The sequence below is a fragment of the Xenopus laevis genome, chromosome 1L (genome assembly GCF_017654675.1).
Source record: "Xenopus laevis strain J_2021 chromosome 1L, Xenopus_laevis_v10.1, whole genome shotgun sequence".
Lineage (NCBI taxonomy): Eukaryota > Metazoa > Chordata > Amphibia > Anura > Pipidae > Xenopus > Xenopus laevis.
Window position 1 is genome coordinate 167889085 of NC_054371.1, and position 8668 is coordinate 167897752.

The following is an 8668-nucleotide window of genomic DNA, read 5'->3' on the forward strand; positions in this document are numbered from 1 at the left end:
GTTGTCACTGGCATTTGACTGCATGGGGTGAGAACATACAGTATGGTTGACACTAGTATTTATATACATAGTTCCAATAAAACATTTATTTTAAAATGGGAAAAGATGTAGCCTGATATGCCCTAAGACACAATTTACATGACTTAGAATGGATGAGGCTAATTTCATATGTGCTAAATCGGACCACTACCCATAGCAATCAATCAGCAAACAGTTTTGATTAGTCTAATAGAAGATAGAAAATTCCTGATGTTGTATAAGTAACTGCACTAATACACTAGCATCTCTGTCAATCAGTTTTGATGTCTTCTGCTACAATAACAACTAGAGCAGCATGCCACACTGAGTTTTGTATTTCTAATTTTGAAGGGACAAGATTAAGGTATTCTATGAACTGTTCCCTTTGGCTCTGCAGTTTAGCAAGCCAGAACCCAGTTATTAGCAAATACAGATAAATGAGTCTCCCTTGACAGAATATTCTTTGTCCATATGTTTTGTATGTATGTATGTATGTATGTATAAGAAACAGGGGGTCATTACAATAATAAGTATAAAATACAATACACATAAATATGTTACAGAATATAAACTCTGCCTACTGCCTAGGCTCATATTTGCCAAGACTTTACATTAACATAAATAGTATGATGAGTTTCTTTAGATTTAAAATGAATTATATTGAATTAAATACAACTTTGCTAAAAACTGCATGTTTGTTCCATATAATTGCTCTTTCTATTCATGAAGTACCAATCCCTTTAGAAATGAATGGTAAATTGACTTTTTAGTTGCTCTTACTGCCTTGATATTCCTCCTCTCGTTGTTTTCTTTCAGTAAATCTCTCGCTTCTACTCCTGTGTTTCTCTTTCCCTTCCCTCTGCAACTCAGTGTGTGTTCTGCTGAAAAGGGAACTCCAACTGGGCTCTGTATTCCCTTTCAGTCCATACCAGCTGCATGAGGGAAAAAATGGGCCGTGGAGAAGGTCTGGCGTAACTGTCGCTGCTTATATGTATATTTTCCTTTCTGTTTTAACTGCCTATGCATTATTAGTAGAATTTTGGGAAGGGAAATCATGGTGACTGCTGCTTATTTTCTGAAAAAACTCCAGAGTAATAACATTTGGTCTCTCTGGCTGTGTTTGTCATGTGGTTCAGTGTTTTGATGAGTCATTTTGTGCTAATGTAGGAGATTTTATATATGCTAAAACTGTTATTTCTACACAATGGTAATTAGCATTCATGCCTTTAATTTTCTGTACAGCTACCAGATATGTAGGAGGATCAGCTGCAATATTTACTCTGTGGATAAGGCAGTTGTTCAAAGCAGCGGGCATGGGGGCCAGTTACAGTTTATATTTGCTTATATTTGCTCACCTAAATACTTCTAGAGGCCTAGTTTGAAGGACAGATTAGGGGTGTACAATGATTTGCTATGCTAGCGTATCCTAGAACTATGGATGAATGGCTCATAAAGTGATTTTTGTCTGTAATCATGAGTTTAGGGGAGCAAATGTTGGATCTCAGGGTGGACTAAACGGTCCTATTTGACCTAATAGCTTCGCATTCCCTAATGGGCCCGTACTGCTAGTTTGTCACAACTGCCTTTTTTGGCTTCTTGTCTCAAAAGTTTTCATAAGCAGAGGTGGGGATATCTCACCTGAATCCTGCACTGTGAACGCTGCACTGCTGACTAGTTGGTTAATCTGCTACTCACTTGCAAACTCCAGCAGGAAGATGGTGCTCAGGAGCGGCTCTCTTGGAAGGGAGCTGTAACCACCTAAGCTTGCAGGCCCTGCACACAGCAAACAAAAGGATTCCATTGGACCTGTGTTTTCATGTACTTTTGCATATGGCAATCCCAATATCTGAGAATGAACACATAAAAGATTTTCACATTACTCTGTTCCGGAATACGTTTTAATTTCTTGCTTCTGCCACGTAATTGCCATTGCAAGTTTGCAGATAAGATAGAGATAGTGGGAGGCAATTGATGTCCCATGTGAACGGCCTGTACCAGGCAGGGCTGCCAGCAGTGCCACCATCAGAAATCATGGAGTTGCATACTTCTTAGTTGGCAGGGCCGTTCTCCACAGGGGGCCAGGCTTTTAGCCCAATGCACATACCAGGGGTCTGCCAAATAAGCAGAATGCGGTCTCTGTTTTTATTAAAAATATTTGATCTGTCTCAACAATCCCCACCATGCCCAGCCCCTCACAGGACTGCCACTTTGTGCACCCATCTCCCTCACTTGTGATTGCAACCCTGGGTACCATAATGAAGGCTAATCATTGGGAAGCCAAGACTAAAATATAACTGATTCTACATAGATGAGCAATGAAGTATGGGTATTTAAGTGTGACAGTATTCTCTGCGTAGCCTCAGTAAAAGCCTGGGTATATAACAGTATATATCATTATATTATTAGCTGATATCATTGTAAGCTCAAGGTCCTCCTCCAAAATTGTCCAAGTTGCTAAGGCTTGCTCTAATTCTGAATGCTCATTCAATTGGGCAATAAACAATATGTAACAGGAACAGTATGCTCAAATAAGGCTCACAAAATCAGTAATACTATTAACTTTTAATCAATAGTAAATGCTGCCTATCCAGCCTTCCTGCTGTGGCAGGTCCATCCCAACAGTGACATTCAATCCAGAGAAACAAAGGAATGGCCTATAAGAAAAAGGGAGTGCATGCATGGATAGCACTGCCGTGTATCAATGTCTCCAGTTTTTTCAGAGGAGAATTTTAGGAGGCAAGAGTTTCTTTATTGGTCTTATTTATTTAGGGCTTATTTATTTGCCTCCTTGGAGTTTCTGCTTCCTGAGTTGAGAGTAACCTTTTCCAATGTGGGTAAAATCCACCATCTCCCACACTGCCTGCATTGTTCTGCTTTTCCAGGCACCCCAGGAGGATGTGTTGCCATCTGCCAACCTCTAGTGGGACTGGTGCAGAGAGGCCATATACAATGCACACTTTAAGTTTATCTGACGCATAGGGTTGTGACCTTTTCTGGAAAAAAAAGAAGTTCCTATCTCTATTACCTATTAATAACATTGAGAAAAAGTATTATTTTCCCTGTCCAGGGATGGGACTGACGTACAAATGTTGTTGTGTGGCCCAGTAACTTTCTAGTTAATTAACAAGGTCTTAGTTCATTTGGATTTAGGGCACTAAAAATGTGTTAGTACAAAGATAACCAAGGGAGATCACCCATATACTTTAATGCCTTTTAAATAGCCTATGCACTGTATATAATCCATCCTTATAAAGAGTACTGCCAGCAAAATTCTTGGTCCCAATAAACCGTATAAATAGTACTAATAATTATTGTGTAAATAGCAGTAAATAGTGCTCTTTTAGAGTCTCAGAGATGTATGGGTCCCAGATTCCAATACCCCTGTACCAGCCACCAGTCTTCCTCATAAATAAAGCATGTTTTCTTAAATATATTTGTGATGTCTGTATACTTGGATACCTTAGTATTTTTTTTAATAATATTATTTCCGTGTGCTGTTCGTTTTATCTTCTTCAGCTCAGTGAGAATGTGTGTGAGTGGAAATGTGTGTTGTGTGTTAATTAGATACATGCTCCCACTGCACACTCAGAAATAACTAAACTCTCCTGTATAATATGTGGTATTTATTTGACTTGAGCTAATAATAGAGGCTTGAAGCTGAGTGATACACTAGCGTGAGCACTTATACGCACGTATCCTGCCAGGGGAGCTGAACCCCCTGATGTCTATTTTATGAATGTGAGACCTCCGCCAGTGTGGATCACGAATAATAACAGCCTGGAAAAGGCAAACACAATTCGACACTGCTGGGAGAAAGCTGCAGAAATGGAATCCCAAAGGGTCAGCATCAGCATCCGAAGCAGAGGGAAAGCAGGAAGCAGCCGCTAAATATGCAAGCACTGGGAGCAAAAGCCTGCACTCTGGCATCCGGGCCCCACCATTCATAAAGCCTGTGCCCTGCAGCTGTGTGAGGAGAGGGGCAGGGAGGCAACTGCCTCGTCCATTAGATTACAGGATATCTATCTTCTGCCTGTGTAGTATTTGTATTTGCATTCATATGGACCATGCTCCTAAAGCTCCATGAAACTGCCACCTTAAGAAAACATTGGTGCAATACAGAGGAGTGGGTGTCTTGTGGAGATGCAATTCAGTCAACTTTATTATGCAGTCATAAAAATTAACACTGAGGTCTTCAGGGCCAAATTTATATAGTGGGCGCCCCTAGGCCCACTGCCGTTCGTCGCCCCTGTCCCCTCCCCTTTATTCGTGCAAATTTTCATCATCTGGACTGGAGCAATGGGGATTGACGCACAGGAAATTTTAAAAATGATTATATCTCCAGCGCATCCCCAGTGTTTTTGAACCAATGTGGGTGTGGTTGGGCAGAATGCCGCCCCCCTAAAATCCTGCCGCCCTAGGCCAGGCCCTAGGTGGTCTTTCCACAAATCCGGGGCTGGAGGTCTTAAGTACAGGTCACCAAAGGATATATTATTAATGGGTTTCCTGATTATGATGTTCTACATACAGTACATTTCACTGATAGATAAATACAAGAAAAAATATGAGGAAAAACCATTATTATAATAATAAAATGCTTTTTTAAAAAAAAAAATATATATATATATATATATTGATGAAGGGTCAGCACTCTCTATGATTTGTGAATGTATGCTCTTTTATTGATACAGTATCTTATCTGGATAATCTTATTGGATAAGATGCTGTATCAATAAAAGAGCACAAATTACAGAGTGTGCTGACCCTTCATCAATATATACTACGACTATTGGTCGTGCACCTCTGGCAAATCTGAAGTTTGAGTGCGGGCACTTTTTGGACAATTCTATATACTGTGTATATATATATCTACATAAATACTTGGAAGTGACAATATAAAGACACAAATCCCCAGCATTAAGAAGTTGTTTGTTCTCCACTATCTGTTCTACTCAATGTGTATACGGCCAGCAGTTAGTATACTACAAGTCCAGGGAACGAATTATAATAAATGAGAATCTCATCCAAAGGGGTCAGTGTAGCTCATGTAGCAGTGTGGGTATTATAAAAGTTCTTGGAAAGCAACATCCTGTTTGTGGGCCTCCAGTTGGACAGCCCTGCCTTTGCTGTTCTGTAAATTAGCATTTCAATCAGTGCATGTTAATGCTATATATGACAGACTTAGAAATACAAATGCCACAGGAAAAAGGTGTGGAAGCCAAGTAATGATATTGAGTTATATATTGATATTTATAAAGGTTAATTGCAGAGCACACAGTTCTGTAGTTGAAAACCCTGATTCCTCCCAGGATTCTATTTAAGAGCAGTCTAACTGGAAGCCCAGAGGTAACATGTGGCCCTCAAAAGCATAACAATTTCCCAAATTGTCCATTCATTGTATGACATCACTATTTGACTATGATTTACCCCCTTGATTTGGCTCATTTGATTTTAAGGACCAAACTATTGTTTTCCTATGACTTTACCAATTGCAAGAATTAATAAAAAATTCTAATTTTTATAAATGATTTCCTTTTCCTAGCAAAACAGTTCTTTGTACTTGATCCTAACAAAGGTATAATAGAGGCAAAACCAGCCTATTTAGGTTTATTTAATGTTTAAAATTTTTTTCCCATACTTGTAGACAATTATAATACCCAAGGTTTGGAGCTCAATGGCCTGAAGTCAGCCAAATCCTTTAGGGCAGAGACTCACATGCAGATTCGGGGAGATTAGTCACCTGGCAACAAATCACCTCTTCTTTGGGCGACTAATCTCCCCAAATAGATAGTGCTGTTCCTCTCCCCTTTCAGACATTTTTGGACTCCTCCTCCTTATCAATGTATTCAGCTTATTAGACACAAAACGTCAGGAAATTGGCTGTGTGGAAAAGGCAAAATACATACCAAAGCACAGGCTGGGAGCACGGTTTACTTATACTGTAGGTATGTGACCCCCTTTTCATTTTGAGGTATTAGCTTTCATTTCACTTCACATTTGTTGTTTAAGAGCAGTTCCCTTCCTGACCCTGTCACCCCCACTTACGTGCTTACTAGAGTTAACTACATTTTGTAACATGGGGCTGGCTCACTTCCCATTTAACATGCTTTTATCAAGGATCCTGATCTATTAACATGTGCACAGCATGGTGTCATAAAACATCAGCTTAAAAAATATGTTGACAGGATATTTTTTCTCAACACTGACATGTCAAAGGGACCTTTCAATGTGTTAGAGGATCTAAATGAAATGCAGAGCGAGATAAGCACAGGAGCAGAGCACTTCATTCTCCCCCAGGCCCTGTTGGTGGCAGCAGGAGGAAGGTATTGACAAGTTTTCCCTTTACAGTAGAGCAAACTTACAGATAAGGCTTGGTAAAGATAACATTGCTGTCAATGAAGATTTAAATCAGCTAAAAGCCATTAACCCCTGGGTGATCAGAGTGACGCTAAGATGCTTTATTTGTCCCGGCCTTATATGCCTGTTTGGCAGTGAAAGGTTTAATCTTGCTTTGAGAGGAGGTGAGCAGAATGACAAAGCAGAGCCACCCTTCCTGGCATTTATTAGGATTGGAACACTTGTCTGTATATCATGTAAACCAGCTGTTTCATTGGTTGCTGCCTGGGATTGAGAAATTTGTTTATTAATCCCATTATAGAATTAGGATCTATTTCTACTTTTTTGGCATAGCACAGCTACTGAATATAGCTTAGTAGATTTCCTCATAATAAAACATTCGTTTCTACAACATGCATGCACGGATTTTGGCTGTATAAGGTTTAGGGCTTAGGCTATGGGTACACAGGCTGTTGTCAGCGGCTGTTGTCAGCCTGAGTAATTTTGCAGGCTGAGAGAGAAGCAGATCTGCTCAGTGCCCCAGCTCCATTGATTTGAATCTTATCAGCCTGTGTGCGGTCACACACAGGGGTAAATTATTCAAAGAGTGAAGTTCCGCCACTAGAGTGAAATTCCGCAGCACTCAATTAATTTCTATGGGATTTTGAAAGGCGTATTTATCAATGGGTGAACGTGAAAGTTCACCCTTTGATAAATATGCCTATAAAATCCCATATAAATTAATGGAGAGTGGCGGAATTTCACTCTAGTGGTGGAACTTCACTATTAACTTCACTTTTTGATAAATATACCCCACAGGCTGAGGTCAGCCCAATTACACAGGCTGAAAACAGCCATTGACAACAGCCTTGCGTGTCCATAGCCTAATAAACTGTGTTCATAGAAAAAAAGTCACACAGCATAAGACCACAAACTTTAAAATCAGTCATGAAACCCAGTTAATATCTTGATATTGGACATGCTCTCACCGCCAAATTCCCATGTGGGACACGGCCATTTCAGAAACCTTAATCGAGCGATATCTGAGATGCCAGAAGTTGGTTTTATACCATTTTCCTGCAGGATGACTTTTACCAGCTTAAACAGTTCTCCCAGAAATGGCAGCAGAATTGCCCCAATTAGATGAAGGGACATAGAAAGAAATTTTAGATCAATTTCCAGAGACCAATATTTCCTGTAGGGATAGTTACATGCATACAGTTTCTTAACCATGTATACCTGATACAGGCAGGTCCATGTATACCATGGCTACCCCGATGCATGTCCCAAATGCAATCTAGAACAGGGTAATCACATGCACATCTTTTGGGAATTCCCCAGGATCCAACATTTCTGGAATGAGATCCTGACATACAGAGATACAGAGATACAGAGATACAGTCCCATAAGCATCATGGGAGCTATTTCTGCTGCAATGATACAGTGAATCAGTGCTAATTTTCCCTTTTTTCTTGAAAAAAAAATAAATTATTTGATTTTAGTGATTTTATGCCAATAGTCATTTGTGATCTCTGGGCATAATAATGTTAATGACATTAGAAATATTACATAAATAGCACCTTTAATAATCCCACTCAATATTTTACAAGATACTGTTGTGTCAATAGTTGCTGAAGTAGAGTTTCAGATTTCTTAAATATAAATAAGCAGGCCTTTCAAACTATAGGTAATTGATCCTGCTATGTGTTTTGTGATACGTTTATGTAGTACACTATAGCTAGAATATTTGCCAAAAGAAAAACAGCTGAAAAGAAATAAAGCAGTTGAAAAGAATAAAGCATAAAAAGGTACACATTTATTGTATTTGCACATTTTTAATTAAAATTATACATTCAAAATGTTTATACATAAATGTTTTATGATGATAGTGTGAAAGAAAAAGTCCCTTGCATCACGGAATTGAACCTCAAGATTCCCTGTGAGATTATATTTCTCAGCAGGAAGAAATCTTGGGCACTGATTTATTATGCCTGTAATTTTGTACAAAGTGGCATGAAAAATAACAATATGTTTACATTTACAGTTTTACATGGGCCAACTATAAATGACAACTGTATTTTAAGAGATTGCTCACCTTTAAATTAACCTTTAGTATGATGTAGAGAATGAAATTCTACATCATATCCATTTTTTATTATTTGTGGTTTTTGGGTTATTTAGCTTTTTATTCTGTAGCTTTTAGCAATCTGGTTGGCAGGGTTCACATTACCCTAGCAACCATGCATTGTTTTGAATAAGAGATTGTAACATGAATAGGAGAAGGCCTGAATAGAATGATGAGTATTAAAAAGTAATA